Source organism: Bufo bufo, chromosome 4, assembly GCF_905171765.1.
Source record: "Bufo bufo chromosome 4, aBufBuf1.1, whole genome shotgun sequence".
NCBI classification, from domain to species: Eukaryota; Metazoa; Chordata; class Amphibia; order Anura; family Bufonidae; genus Bufo; species Bufo bufo.
The window spans coordinates 430,710,504-430,737,233 of NC_053392.1; the positions used below are offsets into that span (position 1 = coordinate 430,710,504).

Below are 26,730 nucleotides of genomic sequence, written 5' to 3' on the forward strand. Positions count from 1 at the left end.
AATATTTAATTTTAAATGTCCTAATCATTGCATAATAATACTTTTTGTGGGATAAACCCTTTAAAGCAAAATGAAATGGAATCAAAGGGGGACATTTATTATTAAGTGATTTTATTTTGTGTCTACGCCAAATTTGAACTTTAATAATATATTTGGTGTCATTGCAATGTGGTATACACCTATATATGTGTAAAAGTACACCAGAGGGTTGCCTGGCATAAATATGTGACTTTTGTGCAACTTCTGCAAAAGTCACACATAGTAAATGTGCCATAATCTAGATCGAATCTCACTTTTGACCCTTAAACACAGACCACTTTGAAATGCTCAACTAATGTCACATGACTTGCGACATTTTGATAAATGTCCCCCATATTCTTTTAACCACCTCAGCCCCCTTAGCTTAAACACCCTTAATGACCAGGCCACTTTTTACACTTCTGACCTACACTACTTTAACCGTTTATTGCTCGGTCATGCAACTTACCACCCAAATGAATTTTACCTCCTTTTCTTCTCACTAATAGAGCTTTCATTTGGTGGTATTTCATTGCTGCTGACATTTTTACATTTTTTGTTATTAATCGAAATTTAACTTTCAGTTGTAAAATTTTGCAAAAAAAAATGACATCCATATATAAATTTTGCTCTAAATTTATTGTTCTACATGTCTTTGATAAAAAAAAAATGTTTGGGTAAAAAAAAAATGGTTTGAGTAAAAGTTATAGCGTTTACAAACTATGGTACAAAAATGTGAATTTCCGCTTTTTGAAGCAGTTCTGACTTTCTGAGCACCTGTCATGTTTCCTGAAGTTCTACAATGCCCAGACAGTAAAAACACCCCACAAATGACCCCATTTCGGAAAGTAGACACCCTAAGGTATTCGCTGATGGGCATAGTGAGTTCATAGAACTTTTTATTTTTTGTCACAAGTTAGCGGAAAATGATGATTTTTTCTTTTTTTTTTCTTACAAAGTCTCATATTCCACTAACTTGTGACAAAAAATAAAAACTTCTATGAACTCACTATGCCCATCAGCGAATACCTTGGGGTGTCTTCTTTCCAAAATGGGGTCACTTGTGGGGTAGTTATACTGCCCTGGAATTCTAGGGGCCCAAATGTGTGGTAAGTAGTTTGAAATCAAAATCTGTAAAAAATGGCCGGTGAAATCCGAAAGGTGCTCTTTCGAATGTGGGCCCCTTTGCCCACCTAGGCTGCAAAAAAGTGTCACACATCTGGTATCCCCGTACTCAGGAGAAGTTGGGCAATGTGTTTTGGGGTGTCATTTTACATATACCCATGCTGGGTGAGATAAATATCTCGGTCAAATGCCAACTTTGTATAAAAAAAATGCGAAAAGTTGTCTTTTGCCAAGATATTTCTCTCACCCAGCATGGGTATATGTAAAAAGACACCCCAAAACACATTGCCCAACTTCTCCTGAGTACGGGGATACCAGATGTGTGACACTTTTTTGCAGCCTAGGTGGGCAAAGTAGCCCACATTCCAAAGAGCACCTTTCGGATTTCACCGGCCATTTTTTACAGATTTTGATTTCAAACCACTTCTCACACATTCGGCCCCTAAAATGCCATGGCAGTATAACTAGTAGTTCATGGAAGTTTTTATATTTTGTCACAAGTTAGTGGAATATGAGACTTTGTAAGGAAAAAAATAAAAAATAAATCATCATTTTCCGCTAACTTGTGACAAAAAATAAAACATTCTAGGAACTCGCCATGCCCCTCACGGAATACCTTGGGGTGTCTTCTTTCCAAAATGGGGTCACTTGTGGGGTAGTTATACTGCCCTGGCATTCTAGGGGCCCTAATGTGTGGTAAGTAGGTAAATGACCTGTGAAATCCGAAAGGTGCTCTTTGGAATGTGGGCCCCTTTGCCCACCTAGGCTGCAAAAAAGTGTCACACATGTGGTATCGCCGTATTCAGGAGAAGTTGGGCAATGTGTTTTGGGGTGTCTTTTTACATATACTCATGCTGGGTGAGAGAAATATCTAAGCAAAAGACAACTTTTCCCATTTTTTATACAAAGTTGGCATTTGACCAAGATATTTATCTCACCCAGCATGGGTATATGTAAAAAGACACCCCAAAACACATTGCTCAACTTCTCCTGAGTATGGCGATACCAGATGTGTGACACTTTTTTGCAGCCTAGATGCGCAAAGGGGCCCACATTCCTTTTATGAGGGCATTTTTAGACATTTGGATCCCAGACTTCTTCTCAAACTTTAGGGCCCCTAGAATGCCAGGGCAGTATAAATACCCCACATGTGACCCCATTTTGAAAAGAAGACACCCCAAGGTATTCAATGAGGGGCATGGCGAGTTCATAGAATTTTTTTTTTTTGCCACATGTTAGCGGAAATTGAATTTTTTTTTTTTCTCACAAAGTCTCCCTTTCCACTAACTTGGGACAAAAATTTCAATCTTTCATGGACTCAATATGCCCCTCACGGAATACCTTGGGGTGTCTTCTTTCCAAAATGGGGTCATATGTGGGGTATTTATACTGCCCTGGCATTCTAGGGGCCCTAAAGCGTGAGAAGAAGTCTGGAATATAAATGTCTAAAAAATTTTACGCATTTGGATTCCGTGAGGGGTATGGTGAGTTCATGTGAGATTTTATTTTTTGACACAAGTTAGTGGACTATGAGACTTTGTAAGAAAATAAATAATAATTTCCGCTAACTTGGGCCAAAAAAATGTCTGAATGGAGCCTTACAGGGGGGTGATCAATGACAGGGGGGTGATCAATGACAGGGGGGTGATCAGGGAGTCTATATGGGGTGATCACCCCCCTGTCATTGATCACCCCCTTATAAGGCTCCATTCAGATGTCCGTATGTGTTTTGCGGATTCGATCCATGTATCAGTGGATCCGTAAAAATCATACGGACATCTGAATGCAGCCTTACAGGGGGTGATTAATGACAGGGGGGTGATCAATGACAGGGGGGTGATCAGGGAGTCTATATGGGGTGATCACCCCCTGTCATTGATCACCCCCCTGTAAGGCTCCATTCAGACATCCGTATGTGTTTTGCGGATCCGATCCATGTATCAGTGGATCAGTAAAAATCATACGGACATCTGAATGCAGCCTTACAGGGAGGTGATCAATGACAGGGGGGTGATCAATGACAGGGGGGTGATCAGGGAGTCTACAGGGAGTGCAGAATTATTAGGCAAATGAGTATTTTGACCACATCATCCTCTTTATGCATGTTGTCTTACTCCAAGCTGTATAGGCTCGAAAGCCTACTACCAATTAAGCATATTAGGTGATGTGCATCTCTGTAATGAGAAGGGATGTGGTCTAATGACATCAACACCCTATATTAGGTGTGCATAATTATTAGGTAACTTCCTTTCCTTTGGCAAAATGGGTCAAAAGAAGGACTTGACAGGCTCAGAAAAGTCAAAAATAGTGAGATATCTTGCAGAGGGATGCAGCACTCTTAAAATTGCAAAGCTTCTGAAGCGTGATCATCGAACAATCAAGCGTTTCATTCAAAATAGTCAACAGGGTCGCAAGAAGCGTGTGGAAAAACCAAGGCGCAAAATAACTGCCCATGAACTGAGAAAAGTCAAGCGTGCAGCTGCCAAGATGCCACTTGCCACCAGTTTGGCCATATTTCAGAGCTGCAACATCACTGGAGTGCCCAAAAGCACAAGGTGTGCAATACTCAGAGACATGGCCAAGGTAAGAAAGGCTGAAAGACGACCACCACTGAACAAGACACACAAGCTGAAACGTCAAGACTGGGCCAAGAAATATCTCAAGACTGATTTTTCTAAGGTTTTATGGACTGATGAAATGAGAGTGAGTCTTGATGGGCCAGATGGATGGGCCCGTGGCTGGATTGGTAAAGGGCAGAGAGCTCCAGTCCGACTCAGACGCCAGCAAGGTGGAGTGTCACTACCAGAGCTTTGAGACGTTCTCACAGCTCTGTTTCTCCACCCCTGTGATGATGTCACTACCAGAGCTTGGAGGAATTCTCACTGCTCTGTTTCTCCGCCCCTGGGATGAGGTCATTACTTTCTGTTTCCTTCCTTCCAGCTGTTCCTCCTATGTTTGATTTCTCTGTCTTTAAATCACCCCTCCTCCTTTTGTAGAGTGTGGATTATATTTCTCATTTGAGTTGTAGCTCTTGCTTGAGTATCTTCACTTGTATGCTATCTTTTCACTGGACCTTTGTTCTGCTGCAGCAAGTACTCCGGATATTGCCACCTGTCTTTGGATCCGTCTTCTCTGCTGCCGCAGCACCTTCAGCTAAGTGTGCAGACATTGTAGTGTATCTGTTTGTTTTCTGACCGGATCCGAGGCGACCACGGTTCCCTCCATATACTGAGCAGGGCACCGGTGGCCGTGCCCCTTCCACTATTGTAGGGGTTACAGTGGTCATCAGTCTTAGGTACGCGGGCATGCCTCGTTCCACCATTAGGATCCGGGTATGTGCTTAGCAGCATAGGGAAAGCTTTGAGGGTCTGACAGGGGTCACCCTTTATCCTCCCTAGTTTGGGTCCGGTCAGTGGCTCTATTTTCTGTCTATGCTCTAGTTGCTCACTTACAGCCGTGACATGGAGGTGGAGTACTAGTTTGGGCTGGTATCATCAAAGATGAGCTTCTGGGGCCTTTTCGGGTTGAGGATGGAGTCAAGCTCAACTCCCAGTCCTACTGCCAGGTTCTGGAAGACACCTTCTTCAAGCAGTGGTACAGGAAGAAGTCTGCATCCTTCAAGAAAAACATGATTTTCATGCAGGACAATGCTCTATCACACGCGTCCAAGTACTCCACAGCGTGGCTGGCAAGAAAGGGTATAAAAGAAGAAAATCTAATGACATTACCTCCTTGTTCACCTGATCTGAACCCCATTGAGAACCTGTGGTCCATCATCAAATGTGAGATTTACAAGGAGGGAAAACAGTACACCTCTCTGAACAGTGTCTGGGAGGCTGTGGTTGCTGCTGCACGCAATGTTGATGGTGAACAGATCAAAACACTGACAGAATCCATGGATGGCAGGCTTTTGAGTGTCCTTGCAAAGAAAGGTAGCTATATTGGTCACTGATTTGTTTTTGTTTTGTTTTTGAATGTCAGAAATGTATATTTGTAAATGTTGAGATGTTATATTGGTTTCGCTGGTAAAAATAAATAATTGAAATGGGTATATATTTGTTTTTTGTTAAGTTGCCTAATAATTATGCACAGTAATAGTCACCTGCACACACAGATATCCCCCTAAAATAGCTAAAACTAAAAACATTCAGCTTTGATATTAATGAGTTTTTTGGGTTCATTGAGAACATGGTTGTTGTTCAATAATAAAATTAATCCTCAAAAATACAACTTGCCTAATAATTCTGCACTCCCTGTATATGGGGTGATCACCCCCCTGTCATTGATCACCCCCCTATAAGGCTCCATTTAGATGTCCGTATGTGTTTTGCGGATCCGATCCATGTATCAGTGGATCCGTAAAAATCATACGGACATCTGAATGCAGCCTTACAGGGGGGTGATCAATGACAGGGGGGTGATCAATGACACGGGGGTGATCAGGGAGTCTATATGGGGTGATCACCCCCGTCATTGATCACCCCCCTGTAAGGCTGCATTCAGATGTCCGTATGCGTTTTGCAGATCCGATCCATGTATCAGTGGATCCGTAAAAATCATATGGACATCTGAATGCAGCCTTACAGGGGGGTGATCAATGACAGGGGGGTGATCAGGGAGTCTATATGGGGTGATCACCCCCATCATTGATCACCCCCCTGTAAGGCTGCATTCAGATGTCCGTATGCGTTTTGCGGATCCGATCCATGTATCAGTGGATCCGTAAAAATCATACGGACATCTGAATGCAGCCTTACAGGGGGGTGATCAATGAGAGGGGGGTGATCAGGGAGTCTATATGAAGTGATCACCCCCGTCATTGATCACCCCCCTGTAAGGCTGCATTCAGATGTCCGTATGCGTTTTGCGGATCCGATCCATGTATCAGTGGATCCGTAAAAATCATACGGACATCTGAATGCAGCCTTACAGGGGAGTGATCAATGACAGGGGGGTGATCAGGGAGTCTATATGGGGTGATCACCCCCGTCATTGATCACCCCCCTGTAAGGCTGCATTCAGATGTCCGTATGCATTTTGCGGATCCGATCCATGTATCAGTGGATCCGTAAAAATCATATGGACATCTGAATGCAGCCTTACAGGGGGGTGATCAATGACAGGGGGGTGATCAGGGAGTCTATATGGGGTGATCACCCCCATCATTGATCACCCCCCTGTAAGGCTGCATTCAGATGTCCGTATGCGTTTTGCGGATCCGATCCATGTATCAGTGGATCCGTAAAAATTATACGGACATCTGAATGCAGCCTTACAGGGGGGTGATCAATGACAGGGGGGTGATCAGGGAGTCTATATGGGGTGATCACCCCCCTGTAAGGCTGCATTCAGATGTCCGTATGCGTTTTGCGGATCCGATCCATGTATCAGTGGATCCGTAAAAATCATACGGACATCTGAATGCAGCCTTACAGGGGGGTAATCAATGACAGGGGGGTTATCAGGGAGTCTATATGGGGTGATCACCCCCGTCATTGATCACCCCCCTGTAAGGCTGCATTCAGATGTCCGTATGCGTTTTGCGGATCCGATCCATGTATCAGTGGATCCGTAAAAATCATACGGACGTCTGAATGGAGCCTTACAGGGGGGTGATCAATGACAGGGGGGTGATCAATGACAGGGGGGTGATCAGGGAGTCTATATGGGGTGATCAAGGGTGATCAGGGGTTAATAAGGGGTTAATAAGTGACAGGGGGGGGGGGTGTAGTGTAGTGTGGTGCTTGGTGCTACTTATTACTGAGCTACCTGTGTCCTCTGGTGGTCGATCCAAACAAAAGGGACCACCAGAGGACCAGGTAGCAGGTATATTAGACGCTGTTATCAAAACAGCGTGTAATATACCTGTTAGGGGTTAAAAAAATCGCATCTCCAGCCTGCCAGCGAACGATCGCCACTGGCAGGCTGGAGATCCACTCTCTTACCTTCCGTTCCTGTGAACGTGCGCGCCTGTGTGCGCGCGTTCACAGGAAATCTCGCGTCTCGCGAGATAACGCACGGATGCGTCCAGGAGGAATGAATCAACCACCTTCCGGACGCATCCGTGCGTTAGGCGGTCCGGAGGTGGTTAAAGTACGGTACATCAAATGTTTTACCGAGATAAAAAAAAACAACATGGCAAATTCCAAACAAAAAGCTACAAAAAAAATTTACAATTGAAAAACTCAGAGTTTCAGGAAATCAGCAAGGCTTATAAAACAAAGAAAGAAGTTGAGCACCTGTGAAAGGTCCTTCCGATGCAGTGCTGCAAGTTTCTTCCCTGGGGCTTTTTGTGTTGACATCACGTCCATTGTTCACATACCTATCAGCCATGAACAATACATGGCTGCTGGGTCAATTATTGGCTGAGAGGTCATGTGAACAATGAAATGACATTATCACTTCTGATCTGACGGGGATCAGAAGCCCCAGGGACCAGACCTGCAGAGCTGGAGGGGGGGCTTTTAGCAAGCAAGTTCAAATTCTTTATTTTTTAAAATTTTATTTTATATAATTTAAACCATGTCATAACATAAATATACAATTACAACCAAATCAAACCCGACCTATCTCCCCCAAGAAGAAGAGAAATAAAAATAAATGAAAATGGAATTGTCAGAAAAACTGTGTTTCCCATATATCAAGATGTTTTGTCCTAGGCTTTATTACTGGACACTTTGTGACACTCTCATATTTTGCTTAGATTATTTAAACCATGGTTAGTAAGATGGTCTATTTCAATGACATCCACTTCCTACTAATTAATAATCTCACAAAAAAAAACTGAAAACCTATTACAGCGATGATACTATTACCAGGGAGTGCAGCAAGGTCCCTAAATAAGCAGCAAAAGGTATCTAGTTCCAATTGATGTCCCATTTTAACATTCACCTGCCTACTAATTGGACACAGCCATTACAGGACAACAAGAGGAATCCCCAAAACTTGAAGAAAATACGTCCAGAGGAGAAATATAAAAGCTGTGTACAATCATATATTGTGTCATTTTATGGTTAAGGTTGTGTGTGGAATACATGGAGTTTGGCATAATCTCTCATTTTACATCTAAAATAGGTTCCAGATCCCTTTCCCAATGTTTGCTAGAATAATAAGATATTGTAGAGGCATTATTATACAATCTTATATGTATATTAGGATCGAATCCTCCCTTTACAAGCTTTACTAGGTACTAAATAAGCCCTGATTGGTGCATTGCAAATAGTAAAGTCTATTTAAGGCCTCCTGCACACGAACGTATTTTTTTGCGGTCCGCAAAACGTGGTTCCGTTGTTCCGTGACCGTTTTTGCTTCCGTTGTGCTTCCGTGTGTCCGTGTTCCCGTTTTTTTTGCGGCCCGCCTGAATTCATTTTCTTGGTGAAAAAAATGTAATTTTAATAACTCCACCCAGGATACTGGTATAAATGAGGGTCACCTGAGTATGCATTTGTGGCCATTTTCTGTAGTCTTCACAGAGTACAGAGATTCATTTGGCTGCTTCTCTTTGCTGTTTCACCATGTCTGATTCAGAGGAAGAGTTCTTACTGCATTGGCTTGTTTCCGGGCAATGTGGTCCGCGCAGTCCGTTGTTGCCTGAGGAACCGAGTAGAAGGCGACGATTTTGGGTCCATCCGATAGTTTCCCAACGGTACCGGAAAGGACATTTTCATTCCCTCTACCAAGATCTGCGCCTGCATCCTGCGAAGTTCTATTCCTTCTGTCGGATGACAGTGCCTACATTTGATCGCTTGCTGTCGTCTCTACGTACTGTCCTTACCTTCATGGACACCAATATGAGGCGCAGCATTACTCCTGAGGAAAGGCTCATCGTCACGTTGAGGTAAGCAGTATAGTACTTTTAAAGTTAAAACAGTAATGTGCAGTGCTTCTGTCAGGAGGATCATGTGCTCGAAAATGGCTGCTGTTAGACATGTGCTAATGTTTCCCGAAGTAACGTTTCTTTACCCTTTTTGGTTTTTTAATTCATTCGGTTGGTGTTGTTTTTTTATCCCCTTAATCCCTGGCACCTAACATCCCAGTATTGTTTATTTGTAACTTGCTTTTGTGCAAGTTTTAAACTTTAGTTCAGTTCCCGGCCTCCAGACAATCCAGGAATCCCCTGCACTCGCCAGTAGTTTGTTTGGAAAGTTGGTGGATTTAGTCAGTCAGCCATGTTACTGCAGTCTGTAACCTGCCTGTCTGGGTTTTTTTTTAAATATTTTTCTGGGATTACTGGCGAGTGCAGGGTATTATTGTTGGATTGTAAAAAAGTTGGGCCCTCTGTCAGGATGTCTATCTGCGTGCACCACCCTGTTCGAAGGCTGTATACCGGTCTGTACCCTATTTTGTAGGATTGTGCTGGTCCCAACCCCTGCGATTTCCATCAAACGTTCTCATCATGGCTAATGTTGTCAATATTTCATACGTGCACAACACTCTGCATTTTAAAGGGGCTAACCTCAGATGATGTAACTTAGTTGTGTTAGTACTGCCCACACCCCAATAGCTGGTAGTGTCTCGGGCATATACACCTTTATTTTTAGGACAGTTTAATCAACCGAGGACATAGGGCAGTGTTGTGGAGACGTTATCAGACAGAGTTGGCTATGTTGTACCCAGTTCCGTAGCTTTACTTTCAAAATGTCAACCCAGCAATTTGGCAAGAATACGGTACGGTAAAAATGTTGGAATTGCATTTTAGCATTTTTCACGAATTTGTGCCTTCAATCCAGTGCTGCCAGTAGATTTCATAGGGTGCCCTGTGCTGATGAATGCTTGGCAAACTCATGGGTGTATATTTATAAACCATAGTTGCTTCAATGGCTGTGGCTGCCCACAGAGTAGACATTGAATGCCGCCACAGGCACCCGTCCCATAGGTGCCACACCCTTAGACATAGGGTGCTTTCAAGCATGGAGTGTATACCACATTATACTTGAATGTTGAATCTGTTCTTCCCTTCGTTTTTTTGGTGACTGTTTGTCTTTTTTTTTTCTCTACAGATTCCTTGCAACTGGAAACTCTTTTGCATCCCTGCATTTTGAGTTTCTTTTAGGAACCTCAACGATCTCGAGTATTGTACGACACACTTGCCATGTAATCTGGCAGCAACTCCGAGAGACGGTGATGCCGCAGCCCAAGGTGGACGATTGGGTTCGGATCGCTGAGGGCTTCCAAAATTCTGCGCAGTTTCCAAACTGCATCGGGGCAATGGATGGCAAGCACATCCGTGTAAAGAAACCGCCACACTCAGGGAGCCGTTTCTTCAATTATAAACAGTATTTTTCGGTAGTGCTGATGGCAGTTGCTGACAGTAACTACCGGTTTATAATGGTTGATATCGGGGCCTACGGAAGCACTGCGGATGCTCGCATATTTAGTGCTTCTAGAATGGGTGAGCGGCTTCGTGCCAACCAGCTTGCCCTGCCGGAGTCCAGAAGACTGCCCGGATATGCAGGTCCGCCGGCTCCATTTGTCATCGTGGCGGATGAAGGGTTTGCATTGACTCCACATGTTATGCGGCCCTTTCCAAAGCGTGGTTTGGATGTCAGGAGGCGTATTTACAACTACCGGTTGACTCGTGCCCGTCGGTATGTTGAGTGCGCTTTCGGGATACTCTCTAGCAAGTGGAGGGTGTTTTTGGCATCCATACAGATGGCTCCGGATAATGCTACCGTGGTGATTAAAGCATGTGTTTTCTAATACCTCTTGATGACAGTATGCAAAAATAAACATGTTGATCATCTAAATAAAGTGTGGCTTTGTCAGTTTCAGTGTGTGTGGTTTTTGATACAATTCGAATTTGGACATGGAAATGTTCGTGGGAGTGTGCGAAATAAAAACCAGTCGCCTACTTTTTAGCAAAAAAAAACATTTATGAGGTATATTCTTAGTACCGTAACCCAAAGGTAAACAATGGTACAAACATTAAGGCTAAAACCATGTAAAGATCATAAACGACAAAAAAAATCACAAATTAAGAAGGTCCTGGGTGAAGGAACCTGGTGTAAAGGAGGCCCGTGGCCTTACATGGGCCTGTGGAGGGGCCATAGAAGAGAAACTGCCCGGGTAAAGGGGCTGACCCACTTGTTGCATGGGGCCGTGGTGTGGTCCATACTGGGGTTGAGGGTGATATGAAGGCCCTTGAAATGTTTGGGCCGCACCCTCAAAGGCTCCTGCCCTTTGCTGCTGGCCAGCATTTTCTATTTCCATTAATCTTTGCCAGAATGTCCCCATGGTTGGGGAGGGCAAACATCTTGATTACGACCGCTAATGAAGCAAGGCACTCATGATGCTCCAAAGGAGTGACGTGCTTCATTAGCGGCCCTAATCCACGGATGATTTTTTCCTCCACACCATCACTCCTCCTCTGGGCAAGAAACTCGATGAGCCGGGCATTAATCAGTTCACGACTCTCTTGCCCAGAGGTAGAGGGAGGGACTTGTCGCCGACGTCTTGGCTGTGCCTGTCCAATCCGGGGTGAACTGGCCAGTGGTAGGGGGGCCTCGGCCAGTGTGGAGTCCTCTGGGTCCTCAGCCAGCGGTGGAGCAGGACTTCTTTGTGGGGTGAAAACCGCAGGGGTTTCACTCCCCGACGTGTCCGAATCTGGGGACGGATCCAGACTGTCCACAGTACTGTATTTGAAAGAAAAACAATAAACCATTATCTAATTTGGTTGTAACATTTTTAAAAATACATCAAGTATATCATTGTAATAAAACAGCTGCGTGAATTAAATATATATACGGAGTGGCAGCATACATCATAGATTTGCTTTTACACAAAGAATACCAGCTTCTATGGGAAAATGGGAAATCACATTTGGATTACCTTAAAAAACTATTGATGGGCTAAGTCTTGGAAAGGCAGAATGTTACTGTAATGGCAAAACAGTGTTTGCGCTTTGGAGCTGTCCAGCCCCAGAAGAGGATTCCTCATTCAAGGACCAAACCCAGTGCTGAAATTCAGTCCTGGTCGTCTGTATGTGTCCCGCTACCACCATCCAAAGTTTCACGTTGTAATTTGTACGTAGTATAACAACATCCAATGAAAAACAACATGTACCAGGACACACTTGACCAGGGTGAGAGTAGTAGTTTGATTCCTGCTGGTCAAGCGTCATTTGAACTACATTATTAACCTTTTTCCTTGGAGCTGGTTTGGGACATTTTATATGACCAATGTAAGTAATCCATGAAGGGGTTTGGTGCACTAACATTTAAGCTATATAACTAACATTGGAAATCCCTATAGGGAAACCATTTCTTAAACATGCCCAAGTTAGATAATAGGTCTCAATGGTCCAAATTTCACGTTGGCCCAAGAATTACATCCAAAAAACACTAGTCATGGCTCCCATTAAAAAGTGTGGGTTTCGGAAAGCTTTACAAACTATTGCTGTGTGACAGGGAGCCGCAAAACCCAATGATCTACAGTATGAGGAAAAAATGCGTGCAGTGCGCAAGTGTCATCTCCATTCTCTTTTCTGGTTTGAATTGCAAACATCTATGTTCCACGAGGGCCAATAAATGGCTTCGACACGTCCACAAACAGAGAGGGGAGGCGACATCTGCACACTACACGTGTCGTCGCATCATACACAGCTCAAAAGCGGTCGCCCCTGGTTTGACTCCACCACCAAAATGAGGTTGCCATCCAACACCAGGCATGTCCAAACTGTTGCCCACCAGCTGATGGCCAACTCCAACTCCATGCAGGACTGGGTAGCTTCTAGCTATTCGGCCATGCTGGGAGTTTCAGAAGGAAAAGAGCTGAATGTAGTCAGTTAGGACATGGCTGCCCTACGTAAAGAATAGGTCTTCTATACAAGAACACCACTGTATCCATTAGTTTATTGGCCACTTTTGCTAGTCCAAATTGAAAGGAAAGTGTGAAAATTGTAAACATTTTAAAGAATACATTAATAATACTTACGTCCTCAATTCCATTACTGGCCGCAGAAACTGCAACTGGGCAGTATAAATGTAGGGCCGTTTCCGGGAGCTTCCCTCACCACTCCGGCCTTTGTTGGCCATCTCCCTCCGGAATTGGTCCCGGCAACTCGCCCAGCGTGTTTTGGTTTGTTTGACTGTTTTGAAATGACATAATACACATTTGTGAGCACCAAAAAGTAGAAAGGGGAAAAAAAGATGTCGGGTTGAAAAGCCATGTACAGGCCATTATGCCCAACGAGTCTGGACCACCAAATAAATACTATTGTCACCTCAGGGAAATTAAAACTACATCTTTTGGCCACACAGGGGGCAAGGACAGGCCAACTACATTACTATCACTTACCTAATTGGGCCCGCTCTCGACTATCCGCTTTGGACCATTCGCTTCGGCGCATGGTCCGTGCCACTTGCTCCCATGAAACATCCTTTTTTATGCGGTCACTATATGCATCTTGTCTGCTGTCCCATAACTCTGGCCTCTCCTGTACCAGGGTTATTAGTTTATCCACATTCCAGCGTGGCATGGTGGATGAATTTTGGAGCAGATGAAATGCCACCCTCACCACACACAACCTGTTTACCACAGATTGCAGGAAATTAGCATATCGTGTGACCTTCAACTTCCTGATTTTTATTTTTTTTTAAATTTATTGCCACAAGTTTTGCCAGACAATTTGGCCATGCCAGAAGATTAAATAAAACGGGCGCGGACGCGGCCGCGGATGTCAAGCGGGTGTGCAACCGCGTTTTTCACGGCCCTATTGACTTGAATGGGGCCGCGAACCGTTAGCCGTGAAAAAAATAGGACAGGTTATATTTTTTGACGGCCTGGAAAGACGGGTCACGGGCGCGGGTGACAAAACGGTGCAGTAGCCGAGTTTTCGACGGACCCATTGAAAGTCAATGGGACCGCAGAAAAACACGTTCAACGGGCCAACGGCCACGGGTGCACACAACGTTCGTGTGCAGGAGGCCTAAGACAAAGAAGAGACTGCATAGTGGATCTGTAAATATCTAAAATAAAATCTTTTTCAGCTAAAAAATGTGTAACTAATGTTTGGAAAGTTAAACCTTTAGATCTTCTGAATACAGAAAGAGATTTATCTCCAAACTGAGGAATATACAGTTTGTTCCATAAGGGGGAAACAAAAGGAAATTGTTCCAAAGAAAAAAAAAATATTAACATTTTTTGCACACTTTGATAAACATTTGGAATAATGGATTTTTCTTATACTCTCCCTGCCCGTACTGACCAGATTCCAAAACCTGACAGATATTTTCAAACTCAAAAAGAATAAGGCTACTTTCACATCTGCGCTTTTGCTGGATCCATCATGGATCAGCAAAAATGCTTCCATTAGGATAATACAACCGGCTACATCCGTTCTGAAACAGATCTGGCACTAAAACCATTGTAAGTCAATGGACGACAGATCCATTTCTTTTGCGTCCGAAAAAAAGCAACCCGCACCATTGACTTACATTGTGTTTTATGACGGATGAGTCTTGCTCCGCATCCGGTGACACACTCAGAAACGCTGGTTGCACAGCTTTTGTGTGCATCATGGGAATGCAACAAAACGGATTGGAATGCATTGCTGGTGCTCTCTGTTCAGTTCAGTTTTGTCCCCTTTGACAATAAATGGGTACAAAACTGAAGCGTTTTCCTCCTGTTTTGAGTTCCTATGACAGATCTCAATACCGGAAAAACGCAGATGTGAAAGTAGTCTAAAACATCACATAAACAAAGAAAAAAATCAAAGCCCATAAAATATTGATGCTGAGAAGCCAAAAAGTACATAAATTCGGGATATTGAACACACCTTTATTAAAAGGGGCTGAAAGGTTAACCAATCTCATGCATGGCTTTTACTTCCTCCAAATTAAATCACTCAATTAAGAATGAAAAGATCCGATCACCAAGCCAAAATGGGGAATTCATAAAAATAATTATCATAAAAAGGAAAATCATAATAGCTCTAGACACAGGAAGCACTTTCAATCTTCTTATCCTAGAAGAACATTAGCCTTTTAATGGTTGCAAATTTACATCCTCAAATTCCCATAACCAAGCTCATACTTTGATGACAAGATATTTAAAGTGAGAACCAGGTTCACGTATACAGTACAAACTACCACTCTGGTTCCAAACAAATCTAGATTTAATGAATGTGAACCTAAAGGTGCAAGAAACAATTTACTTTGATTAACTGAAAGACCAGAATACCAACTAAATCTATCAGCACCCGCGAAAACATACGGTAAATCCTCAACCATAAGCGATAAGTAAAACAAAATGTCGTCTGCATACTACGAAGTTCTGTCCCTCATGAACCAACCCACGGACGCAAACCTTCTCTAATCATTACCAGAGGTTTAATAACCAGCACAAAAAACAAAGAGGGAGAAGAAAGCACTACGGCATGCCCATGGTTATGAGAAATTTCTTTGTGAATTCTCCATTAACTATCAGTTTGGCAGTGGGTCGCCTATACAAAGTCTAAGCCACCACATGAAATTAGGGCCAAAACAGTATTTTTCCATCAATCCAGGAGACGGGCCTCCAAGGTTTTATTACATTCCTGCAACAGCACCCCCTGAAACTTTGAACAAACCTCAACGGAAGCCCGTCAGGTCTTGGAGATTTTTAATCCTAGCTTACAATTAGCTCCCCCAGGGTAACAGGGGCATTAAGTAAGCTAGTTTTGCCTTCACATCCTTCTCCAACTGCCTTTTATGTAACGACATACACTTCATCAGAAGTCCTCTCATAAAGGCCTTAGAGGTGTCCCAGATTACCTATACTGATGATGAATCTCTGTTCATGTCAAAATATTCTAGCATGCTGGATTCTACTTCATCGCAGTTTGTAGACAGATTGAGCCAAAAAGTGTTAAATTTAAACAAGGCAGGGATACATTATTGCCAATAAAGAAGAGTGATCTAAGACACCCTAGGTAATATAGTAGAGTTAACTAAAACCATGTCTATTCTAGATAAACTTTACAGGTTTATTATGGCAAGAAATTTAACCTTTTATGGGTTCACACTTCAATTCAAGCCAAATCTGATGCCTGAAATGATAATGGAGACTAGATACTAGAAAGTTTAATTGGTTTTCACGTTTTAGTCCCTCTTCATTCATACCCCAAAATAGCTTTAATAAATTGCTGTAGTTTAACTACACCAATAGGAAGAATGAGCCTAGAATATACAGTACATAATGGCCTGTACAAGTTTTATCCCATCAATGGAACACAAAATAAAAATATACAGACCGTCATTACCTACAGAAAGTGACAATTTCAGAAACCCAATGAGGGACATTTACTAAGCTAAGCATCTTGCACCAGGATTATGGTGTAAAATGCACCAAAAAGAATGGCATTTTGATTTATACCAAATAGGCGGGGCTATCAATTTTCGCACATTGCCCCTCATTTTTCGTCCTCTTATCGGCAGAAGTGGCTCAAATTGTTGTGGACAATTAAGCCAGCTTATGTGGTGGTGTTTTATGTAAAAAGTCGCTATTATGGCATAAAGATGCAACTTTTTGTCAAAAAGTCGCATTTATAAAAAAAGAAAACCAACTTGTCGTGGGAACAAGTGGGAGGTAAATATTAAAACAGGACGCATTTATTTTTATTGAATATAAATGAGCTAAACAATAGGGTTTTGTCAGTAAATTGACATTGAACAAAAAAAACAATAGCAAAAAAGTCTTGAAACAAAAGTCGAAATTTACCAGTTGAAATGTCGCATATAAACTTCAAAAGTCGCAAATATGTTTCAAAAGTAGCAAGTGTAGTCTGTTAGGGTTGGCTGAAATGACAAATTTCTGTTTAAAAATGTTGCATGTTTTTGCTATTGGATATTTCACAGGTACGGTAAAATACATACCGTATATTCAGTGGATATAGAAAGTCTACAAACAACTGTTAAAATGTCAGGTTTCTGTGATGTAAAAAAATAAGACAAAGATAAATCATTTCAGAACTCAATTGAAAAACAAACTGAAATCTTTAAGGTAGAGGGATGAAAAAATATAAAAATAAAATAATATGGTTGCAAAAGTGTGCACACCCTTAACCGCCTCCGGACCGCCTAACGCAGGCAGAGTCACGCATCTATGCGTCATCTCGCGAGACGCGAGATTTCAGGTGAACGCGCGCACACAGGCGCGCGTTCATATAGACTCCCTGATCACCCCCCTGTAAGGCTCCATTCAGACGTCTGTATGTTTTTTACGGATCCACGGATACATGGATCGGATCCGCAAAACACATACGGACGTCTAAATGGAGCCTTACAGGGGGGTGATCAATGACAGGGGGGTGATCACCCCATATAGACTCCCTGATCACCCCCCTGTCATTGATCACCCCCCTGTCATTGATCACCCCCCTGTAAGGCTCCATTCAGACGTCCGTATGTTTTTTACGGATCCACGGATAGGATCCGCAAAACACATACGGACGTCTAAATGGAGCCTTACAGGGGGGTGATCAATGACAGGGGGGTGATCACCCCATATAGACTCCCTGATCACCCCCCTGTCATTGATCACCCCCCTGTAAGGCTCCATTCAGACGTCCGTATGTTTTTTACGGATCCACGGATACATGGATCGGATCCGCAAAACACATATGGATGTCTGAATGGAGCCTTACAGGGGGGTGATCAATGACAGGGGGGTGATCACCCCATATAGACTCCCTGATCACCCCCCTGTCATTGATCACCCCCCTGTAAGGCTCCATTCAGACATCCGTATGTTTTTTACGGATCCACGGATACATGGATCGGATCCGCAAAACACATACGGACGTCTGAAAGGAGCCTTACAGGGGGGTGATCAATGACAGGGGGGTGATCACCCCATATAGACTCCCTGATCACCCCCCTGTCATTGATCAACCCCCTGTAAGGCTCCATTCAGACGTCCGTATGTGTTTTGCGGATCCACGGATCCATGGATCGGATCCGCAAAACACATATGGACGTCTGAATGGAGCCTTATGGGGGGTGATCAATGACAGGGTGGTGATCACCCCATATAGACTTCCTGATCACCCCCCTGTCATTGATCACCCCCCTGTCATTGATCACCCCCCTGTAAGGCTCCTTTCAGACGTCCGTATGTGTTTTGCGGATCCACGGATCCATGGATCGTATCCGCAAAACACATACGGACGTCTGAATGGAGCCTTACAGGGGGATGATCAATGACAGGGTGGTGATCACCCCATATAGACTCCCTGATCACCCCCCTGTCATTGATCACCCCCCTGTCATTGATCACCCCCCTGTAAGGCTCTATTCAGACGTCCGTATGTGTTTTGCGGATCCGTGGATCCGCAAAACACGGACACCGCGGATCTGCAAAACACATACGAACGTCTGAATGGAGCCTTACAGGGGGGTTATCAATGACAGGGGGGTGATAACCCCATATAGACTCCCTGATCACCCCCTGTCATTGATCACCCCCCTGTAAGGCTCCATTCAGACATTTTTTGGGCCCAAGTTAGCGGAAATTTATTTATTTATTTTTTCTTACAAAGTCTCATATTCCACTAACTTGTGTCAAAAAATAAAATCTCACATGAACTCACCATACCCCTCACGGAATCCAAATGTGTAAAAATTTTTAGACATTTATATTCCAGACTTCTTCTCACGCTTTAGGGCCCCTAAAATGCCAGGGCAGTATAAATATCCCACATGTGACCCCATTTCGGAAAGAAGACACCCCAAGGTATTCCATGAGGGGCATATTGAGTCCATGAAAGATTTAAATTTTTGTCCCAAGTTAGCGGAAAGGGAGACTTTGTGAGAAAAAACATTGAATACTTTGGGGTGTCTTCTTTCCGAAATGGGGTCACATGTGGGGTATTTATACTGCCCTGACATTTTAGGGACCCTAAAGCGTGAGAAGAAGTCTGGGATCCAAATGTCTAAAAATGCCCTCATAAAAGGAATTTGGGCCCCTTTGCGCATCTAGGCTGCAAAAAAGTGTCACACATGTGGTATCTCCGTACTCAGGAGAAGTTGGGCAATGTGTTTTGGGGTGTCATTTTACATATACCCATGCTAATTGAGATAAATATCTTGGTCAAATGCCAACTTTGTATAAAAAAATGGGAAAAGTTGTCTTTTGCCGAGATATTTCTCTCACCCAACATGGGTATATGTAAAATGACACCCCAAAACACATTGCCCAACTTCTCCTGAGTACGGCGATACCAGATGTGTGACATTTTTTTGCAGCCTAGGTGGCAAAGGGGCCCACATTCCAAAGAGCACCTTTCGGATTTCACAGGGCATTTTTTACACATTTTGATTTCAAACTACTTCTCACACATTAGGGCCCCTAGAATGCCAGGGCAGTATAACTACCCCACAAGTGACCCCATTTTGGAAAGAAGACACCCCAAGGTATTCCGTGAGGGGCATGGGGAGTTCCTAGAATTTTTTAATTTTTGTCACAAGTTAGCGGAAATTGATGATTTTATTATTTATTTTGTTTCTTACAAAGTCTCATATTCCACTAACTTGTGTCAAAAAATAAAATCTCACATGAACTCACCTTACCCCTCACGGAATCCAAATGTGTAAAAAATTTTAGACATTTATATTCCAGACTTCTTCTCACGCTTTAGGGCCCCTAAAATGCCAGGGCAGTATAAATACCCCACATGTGACCCCATTTCGGAAAGAAGACACCCCAAGGTATTCCATGAGGGGCATATTGAGTCCATGAAAGATTTAAATTTTTGTCCCAAGTTAGCGGAAAGGGAGACTTTGTGAGAAAAAACATTGAATACTTTGGGGTGTCTTCTTTCCGAAATGGGGTCACATGTGGGGTATTTATACTGCCCTGACATTTTAGGGACCCTAAAGCGTGAGAAGAAGTCTGGGATCCAAATGTCTAAAAATGCCCTCATAAAAGGAATTTGGGCCCCTTTGCGCATCTAGGCTGCAAAAAAGTGTCACACATGTGGTATCTCCGTACTCAGGAGAAGTTGGGCAATGTGTTTTGGGGTGTCATTTTACATATACCCATGTTAATTGAGATAAATATCTTGGTCAAATGCCAACTTTGTATAAAAAAATGGGAAAAGTTGTTTTTTGCCGAGATATTTCTCTCACCCAACATGGGTATATGTAAAATGACACCCCAAAACACATTGCCCAACTTCTCCTGAGTACGGCGATACCAGATGTGTGACATTTTTTTGCAGCCTAGGTGGCAAAGGGGCCCACATTCCAAAGAGCACCTTTCGGATTTCACAGGGCATTTTTTACACATTTTGATTTCAAACTACTTCTCACACATTAGGGCCCCTAGAATGCCAGGGCAGTATAACTACCCCACAAGTGACCCCATTTTGGAAAGAAGACACCCCAAGGTATTCCGTGAGGGGCATGGGGAGTTCCTAGAATTTTTTAATTTTTGTCACAAGTTAGCGGAAAATTATGATTTTATTATTTATTTTGTTTCTTACAAAGTCTCATATTCCACTAACTTGTGATAAAAAATAAAAACTTCCATGAACTCACTATGCCCATCAAGAAATACCTTGGGGTATCTTCTTTCCAAAATGGGGTCACTTGTGGGGTAGTTATACTGCCCTGGCATTCTAGGGGCCCTAATGTGTGAGAAGTAGTTTGAAATCAAAATGTGTAAAAAATGCCCTGTGAAATCCGAAAGGTGCTCTTTGAAATGTGGGCCCCTTTGCCCATCTAGGCTGCAAAAAAGTGTTACACATCTTGGCATTTGACCGATTGAAGAAAGACAAGGTGAAAACCAGTAACAGGCTGATCCACAAATACGCATTTTTCCTCCAACTCTAAAGCTCAGAGCCACTACAAAAGTAGCATTAATATTGGAATTCATTTAATGCAGTTCATCCTCCCAATATGATTTTCTAGACTACTCATGCAGTATATTTTTATAAATTACTTTTGTGGGATTTATTTTAAGAAGTAAATATAAAAGTTAAGTTTTAAGTAGGTTCATTTTTTCAGTGATTAGAATGATTTTTCTATTGGCTTTAAAATGTTGCAAATCAAGAGTAATAGCAGGGCTCCAGACAAAAAAAAATATCAAGGAGCCATTGGCTCCTAACCTGAAAAATTTAGGAGCCAAATAAAAAATTTTAGTCGCCAAATTTAAAATGCATATAATATAGCTGGGATGCTTAGGACTAGGAGCATGGGGTTTTTTAGGTTACAGCCCACGCAGTTAAAAGGGGTGGTGCACTCATTCCCATGACCTGTCAGACTAGCCAGATTCACGTTGGTAATCCCTAGAGGCTGGGTCCCAGCTCATTCGCTTCCCGGCCTCCGCTGCTTGTCTTGGGTTTCTCTATGAAAACGTTAGACTGCAGTGCCATCAAGACAATTACTGGCCACAGTGGAGATCTGCTTCCCTTGCATCACATGACCATTTAACATAATGCAAGGGAAGCAGACAGGAGCCCATGGGTGCAGCCACTGGCATCTAATCTGTATGAGGACCCTAGTCTGGTCACAGTCGCTGTATCGGGTGACGCCCCTCTTCAGGACTATCAGACAGGGCAGAGGGCGGCTATGGCTGTGACCGGACTATCAGATACGGCAGAAGGCGGCTATGGCTGTGACCGGACTATCAGATACGGCAGAAGGCGGCTATGGCTGTGACCGGACTATCAGATACGGCAGAAGGCGGCTATGGCTGTGACCGGACTATCAGATACGGCAGAAGGCGGCTATGGCTGTGACCGGACTATCAGATACGGCATAAGGCGGCTATGGCTGTCACCGGACTATCAGATATGGCAGAGGGTGGCTGACTCTAGGGACTGTCACCAGGTCCCCAAACACAGCGAACACTCCTGACGGAACGTCACCTCCGCCCCACTGGCCGTATCCAGCACAGTAGGGGTTGTCAGAGGCGCCTTTCAGAGAAAACTTCAGTGGGACATTTTACCTAGCACTGTGGCCCCTTGGGTCTATGGACTGGTGGGGACCCCAGTGTGAGAAAAAACCCCTTCTTTGCTGTAACACATGGCAGTTATGATGCACCCAGGATTGTAAAGGGGTACTATAAAATAAAAATACACTTAATAAGATATAGTAAAATACAAATAAAAAAAAAAGTTAAATCTCCAGGAGAGCAGAATTACATACATAAAAAAAAAGTGTAGTTATAATTAACCACTCAACAACAGCCCCCCACCCCACACACACACTTCAGCATAAAATGGGTGATGCGCAGAGAAAGTTAGATAGGTAGGTGGGGGGATACTGGGCAGCGCCAGCCATTAGCAAGTGGCGAGGTGATAATCAGTCATCTCACCACTTGCTAATGTTAAGTATGTAAAGGGTTAATAGCAGCCCCGCGCTGGTCAAGACACTAAAGCCAGTGAACCATATCTCTTTCAAAAGTTGGTGCTTAGTAGGAGGGGAGGTTATCTCCTCCTACTAAGCACGGACTATTGAAAGAGATATGGTTCACTGGCTTTAGTGTCTTGACCAGCGCGGGGCTGCTATTAACCCTTTTATTCCCTTATTAAGAATGTTTGTGAGCCCAGGCAGGGAGCTCACACGGAGCACCAGCAGCGGCCCCTGAGTGTTATCAGGGTCGTAAAGACGATAAGGATTAGCCTTTATCAGCGCAGGGGTGACTGACAGTCTGTTTGTGGATTGTTAAGTATCCGCTTCTCAAGCTAACCTGTTCTATGGAGCAGTCGGCATGGAGCGGCTCCCTGTTTTCATGACTCTGACTGAAGATCAAGCTGCTGCTGTGTTCAGCGCGGGAGAATGGGGGTGTGAGAGGAGCAGCCAATGGCAGGGCAGCCCGGGGATTCTATGACCAACCAGCAGCCTCCTCTCTAATAACAGAGCTCTGTACTGTGCGGAGCGTTATTGGATTGCCGTCTGCCTGCTGTATGAAATGCCGTTCTTCTTAAAGCGGCAGAGCAGCGGAGGCTCTAGGCGCAAATGGCGACATTTTACAAATCTAAGTCTAAAAATTTCAATTTCAAAGTTTACATTTCTCTACTTCTATAACAGAAACATAGAATGTGTCGGCAGATAAGAACCATTTGGCCCATCTAGTCTGCCCAATATACTGAATACTATGAATAGCCCTTGGCCCTATATATGAAGGATGGCCTTATGCCTATCCCATGCATGCTTAAACTCCTTCACTGTATTTGCAGCTACCACTTCTGCAGGAAGGATATTCCATGCATCCACTACTCTCTCAGTAAAGTAATACTTCCTGATATTACTTTTAAACCTTTGCCCCTCTAATTTAAAACTATGTCCTCTTGTAGCAGTTTTTCTTCTTTTAAATATCCTCTCCTCTTTTACCTTGTTGATTCCCTTTATGTATTTAAAAGTTTCTATCATATCCCCTCTGTCTCGTCTTTCTTCCAAGCTATACATGTTAAGGTCCTTTAATCTTTCCTGGTAAGTTTTATCCTGCAATCCATGTACTAGTTTAGTAGCTCTTCTCTGAACTCTCTCCAAAGTATCAATATCCTTCTGGAGATATGGTCTCCAGTACTGAGCACAATACTCCAAATGAGGTCTCACTAGTGCTCTGTAGAGCAGCATGAGCACCTCCCTCTTTCTACTGGTAATGCCTCTCCCTATACACCCAAGCATTCTGCTAGCATTTCCTGCTGCTCTATGACATTGTCTGCCTACCTTTAACCTCCTCCCGACCGCCTAACGCAGGGATGCGTCCTGCGGGCGGTCGGTTTGTTCCTCTTGGACGCATCGGCGCGTCATCTGGAGAGACGCGAGATTTCCTGTGAACGCGCGCACACAGGAGCGCGCGTTCACAGGATCGGAAGGTAAATGAGCTGATCTACAGCCTGCGATCATTCGCTGGCAGGCTGTAGATGCGATTTTTTTAACCCCTGAAAGGTATATCAGATGCGGTTTTGTTAACAGCGTCTGATATACCTGCTACCTGGTCCTCTGGTGGTCCCTTTTGCTTGGATCGACCACCAGAGGACACAGGCAGCTCTGGAAAGTAGCACCAATCACCACACTACACCCCCCCCCCCCCCGCTGTCACTTATTAACCCCTTATTAACCCCTGATCACCCCATATAGACTTCCTGATCACCCCCCTGTCATTGATCACCCCCCTGTAAGGCTCCATTCAGACGTCCGTATGTGTTTTGCGGATCCGCTAAACACGGACACCGGCAATGTGCTCTCCGGATTTTGCGGATCCGCACATTGCCAGAACTATATAGAAAATGCCTTTTCTTGTCCGCAATTGCGGACAAGAATAGGACATGTTCTATAGGCTCTACAAAAAAAGCAGTGTTCGCCCGATCAGGCCTGATCTTGTGCGCACACTTGCGTTCAGTCCGCCCCACCGCAGTGACAGAATTTTTTGTTTTTCTGATCACTGCAAAAACACCGTAAAATCGCTGTGGCGCTATAAAGATCACTTTTGAGGGGCATGGCGAGTTCATAGAAGATTTTTTTATTTGGGCACAAGTTAGCGGAAATAGATATATCTTTTTTTTTTCTTACAAAGTCTCATATTTCACTAACTTGTGACAAAAAATAAAATCTCACATGAACTCACCATACCCCTCACGGAATCCAAATGCGTAAATTTTTTTAGACATTTATATTCCAGACTTCTTCTCACGCTTTAGGGCCCCTAAAATGCCAGGACAGTATAAATACCCCACATGTGACCCCATTTTGGAAAGAAGACACCCCAAGGTATTTCGTGAGGGGCATGGCGAGTTCATGTAAAATTTTATTTTTTGTCACAAGTTAGTGGAATATGAGACTTTGTAAGAGAAAAAAATATATATAATTTTCCGCTAACTTGTGCCAAAAAAAAGAATATTCTAGGAACTCGCCATGCCCCTCACAGAATACCTTGGGGTGTCTTCTTTCCAAAATGGGGTCACATGTGGGGTATTTATACTGCCCTGGCATTTTAGGGGCCCTAAAGCGTGAGAAGAAGTCTGGAATCCAAATGCCTAAAAATGCCCTGTGAAATTCTAAAGATACTCATTGGAATTTGGGCCCCTTTGTGCACCTAGGCTGCAAACAAGTGTCACACATGTGGTATCGCCGTACTCAGGAGAAGTAGGGCAATGTGTTTTGGGGTGTATTTTTACATATACCCATACTGTGTGTGAGAAATATCTCTGTAAAATGACAACTTTGTATAAAAAAATGGGAAAAGTTGTCTTTTATAGAGATATTTATCTCACCCAGCATGGGTATATGTAAAAATACACCTCAAAACACATAGCCCTACTTCTTCTGAGTACGGCGATACCACATGTGTGACACTTTTTTGCAGACTAGGTGCGCAAAGGGGCCTAAATTTCAATGAGAATCTTTACGATTTCACAGGGCATTTTTTACGCATTTGGATTCCAAACTACTTCTCACGCTTTAGGGCCCCTAAAATGCAAGGGCAGTATAAATACCCCACAAGTGACCACATTTTAGAAAGAAGACACCCCAAAATATTCCGTGAGGGGTATGGTGAGTTCATGGAAAATTTTATTTTTTGTCACAAGTAAGTGGAATATGAGACTTTGTAAGAAAAAAAATAAAAATAAAATCAATTTCCGCTAACTTGTGACAAAAAATAAAAACTTCCATGAACTCACTATGCCCATCAGCGAATACCTTAGGGTGTCTACTTTCCGAAATGGGGTCATTTGTGGGGTGTTTCTACTGTCTGGGCATTGTAGAACCTCAGGAAACATGACAGGTGCTGTCACGGTGGGCGTGCACTCAGTATGACAGATAACGAACCAACCAGGCTCTGGGCGAGAGACAGGGAAAGGGTCACCTCCTAGCTAATCCCTGACCTCTTTCTCTGCACTGCTCAGCCCATCTACAGATCTTGAAGGTAGATCTGAGATGTCCCCGTGCCTGGGCTGACAAAACCCTGAATTCCCTGAGATGGTGAAGTGGGAAATAGGAGCACCCTGCTCGCACAGAACCTGGATGGGAAAGATGACACAAAACAACCAACTAGAAACAACACTTATCTTCCTGAGCTGGAGCAGACAGCCAACCTTCCATCCTAGCTTCCAAGATCACAATGATGAATATAATCCGCTCAGGGCACTGGGCGGAGGAGCTATTTAAACTAATGACTCCACCCAGTGCACCTGATGAGGGGCGGATCCAGCACGACTCCAAAACAAACACTAAACTCGTGCTGCAATCCTGGCCGACCTCCGCACATCGTCAGAGTGGGGCATGACAGTACCCCCCCTTCTACGGGTGACCTCCGGACACCCTGGACCAACCTTATCCGGATGAGACCTATGAAAAGCCCTCACCAGTCGGCTGGCGTTGACATCCGACGCCGGAACCCACATCCTCTCCTCAGGACCGTATCCCCTCCAGTGCACCAGGTACTGAAGGGAACCCCGAAGAACTCTCGAGTCGAGAATCCTGGAGATCTCAAACTCCAAGTTTCCCTCGACTAGAACAGGAGGAGGAGGCAATTGCGATGGTTCCACCGGTCTCACATATTTTTTTAGTAAAGACCTGTGGAACACATCATGGATCTTCCAAATCTGCGGAAGATCCAGCCGAAACGCCACAGGATTGATCACCGCAGAAATTTTATACG

The 26,730-nt window shown here is 43.7% G+C and overlaps 1 protein-coding gene across 5 annotated transcripts in view; it reads right to left on the reverse strand.

Moving 5' to 3' along the window:
- Positions 1–26,730, reverse strand: part of WDR27 (WD repeat domain 27) — a 696,346-nt gene that overhangs the window by 338,240 nt on the left and 331,376 nt on the right. The gene's annotated exons all lie outside the window — the stretch shown is intronic.